We start from the raw sequence: 2761 nt of genomic DNA, 5'->3' as shown, positions 1-2761 counted from the left end.
AATGAGGGATTAAATATCTACAATCCACAAAAGGTTGAGAAGGTCTAAAAAAACCCCCAGAACAACCCTAGACCAAACTGCTCTATTTAAACAGGAAATAGAAACAAAAGCTTCATCTCAAGAGAGAAGTAACTCAATTATCTGACTGCTCAGCCTAGTTTGTGGTGTCCCAGCTGATGTTAACTGTATTCACTACAGCAAATACAGGTAATTTTGCAACACTGCAAACATAAACCAAATTCTGCTGTAGCCCTTCCATCTATCCTACACAGTGCTTGACTACATCTTGCAGCCAACCAGCAATTTTATAAATCCTGTATATAGAAAAATATTTTTCAGACATGATTAAAATCCTGCAAAAGCCACACAAAGATTTGGGCTAGGCCAGGATGTACCTTCTTTCTTAATTTGTCCAGTACAAGACATTGTAGATCATGTTCTGTCCTAACTTGTAATTAACTTCAGAGATTTGGAAAGATGAAGGGCATTCTTACCTGCTGCATGCCTGACACACACAGCCAGATTAATTCTGGCAGTGCTCACTGTTCAGCTACTTGCAGTGGACACCCACTGGCAGGAAACAGAGAAACCACCCTAACAGCCATTTCCATCAACAGTGGAATTAAGTGTTTACAGTGGTCGGCTACACATCTGTAGTTGGAAAAGGCATCCACAACAAACTCCGCAAACAGTTTCTTAATCAACAGCTTAATCACAGCAGTTACATCCCCATGCTCATAAGTGTAGGAATTAATGAACAGTGTTCTACTTTGCTTGCAGTAATGAGGTTTTAATCTACTACTGAATCTTTTCTTTACTACAAGCAATGTCACCACAGTGTGAAATTGTTATTGATCACAGACATGCCCCTACGTCAATACATGCATCATTTACAGGGCCAAGGCCCAGGTTATGTCAAACAAGATTTCTGTGAAACAAGGTTTCTGTAAACAGACAGCGCAGGAGGAGATGAATCAGGCTTGTTGGCAGGAATAAGACTTGAAAAAAGGGATATGCAGTGGTGATTAATCCAGCCTATTTCTAGTGTGGGAGAACTTCAGCTAAATTATCTCCTCCATCCTATTGTAACTTATGTCTGCACTACACAGCACTTAACCAGGACATGTCTGGCAGTGAACAGTGCTTCTGCAAATGCTGCATACAGATGAAATACTGTTAGACAGCAGCACTTCAGAAGTTTTGAAGTCTGGGTGGGATGATTCTCCTACTCAATCTCCAAATGATAAGTGAAGAGCCAGGAAAAGACAACAAGCAAGTATGATAAAACACAAGAAGCACTGGCTTACAGCTTCTACAGTAATTTGCTATGCAGTTAGATCTAACACCAAGAAAAAACTGAAATACCTGAGAAATGCTCCTAGCAGTCTCTTGCCTGATTATCTCCTACAATCTGAAGGAAAAAAAAAAGAGCAGCTTTTTAACTGAGAAGCATAACTGCTTACAATGAAAATAGTGAATCAAGAATAGTCATTGCTCACCACATAGATGCTCTTTCCATTCTCTTTGTCTTCCTAGATGATCTTCACCAGCATCTTAATGTCTATGGCAGTTTTCCTACATGTAATGCAAGGTGTGAAGGTATTTTGAACACCAGACAAATTTACAGTAAACTCATCCTTACATGCATGAAAATGTAAATACTAGATTTGTAATCGGTGGAGAAATAGCTTAATGGAGAATGAGGTCACAGCCTATTCGACAAAGAATCAGATCCTGTTCATCTGGAGACAGGTAAACATCCACAGACAACTGAACAGATAAAGACTAAAATGTGAGAAAGCATCAAATACTCCAGATTCATTGGCTGTGAATTCCTTTTACATTTCAACCAAGCAGTTTCCTATTTGGATGCAAATTGACCCATGGTCTCTGGCTGTGAAGTGCACAATATTGGCAACTGGATGCTGATGTTATATTTATTGGCCCAAACTTTTCAACCACTGGAAAATCACAAGCTAGTCATGCCTTGACGGACACATACTAGTAATCCTTGAATTTTTCAAGATTCCAAGAAATCTACCTCTCCATTTTGAAATGAAATATAGCTATGATATATGATATAGACAATGATTTTCCAGAAGGGGTATTGGCCCAAGCCTTTTAGACAAATTAGACCAAAACTTAATATAAAAGCTAACAAAAAACCCCAAACCAAATAATTTATCTAGTTTACCACTTGTAGTTTAAAGAAGTTTTGGGTCCAAATTCTGCCTATGAAGAAAGATGCTTCTTTTGAATAAACAGACAGATGTAGAACATGAGACTATTTCAACAATCAGCCTAAGTGTTTCCTCAGTTGGGCTTCAGCAGTTGCCTACTACTGAATAGCAGAATAAACCTACCAGTAGGAATCAAGGGCTTTTCCTTAGTCCTGTTCTCATACCTTCACTCCCAGGAGAACGCATGCTGAATCCTTCTGTTTCCAAAATCCAGAATTTTATGCACTTTCCCCTAATGGTGGAATTGTAGTGTCCTCAGGAACTGACCAAACTTACTGAAGATGAAGACCGGAAAAGGTAGAATTTTCAGGACTGTTCTCCAGGACACACTGGAGGAATGAGGGTATTAATTAAACAAAGATTTCCATCCGATGAATTTTTTCCAAAAGGGTTTAAAAAGCACTTATTTTATTTGTAGCAAATTCCCACTACCCGCAGGGTAAATGCTCAGGCAAATCTCCAAACTGTGAGAACACAAAAACCCCTTGCTACTAAAAATAAATCCAAGATTAGCCCATAGC

Source organism: Oenanthe melanoleuca, chromosome 7 (genome assembly GCF_029582105.1).
Source record: "Oenanthe melanoleuca isolate GR-GAL-2019-014 chromosome 7, OMel1.0, whole genome shotgun sequence".
In the NCBI taxonomy this organism is placed as follows: Eukaryota; Metazoa; Chordata; class Aves; order Passeriformes; family Muscicapidae; genus Oenanthe; species Oenanthe melanoleuca.
The sequence above is the reverse complement of the archived record's forward strand: the minus strand, read 5'-3'. Positions refer to the sequence as shown.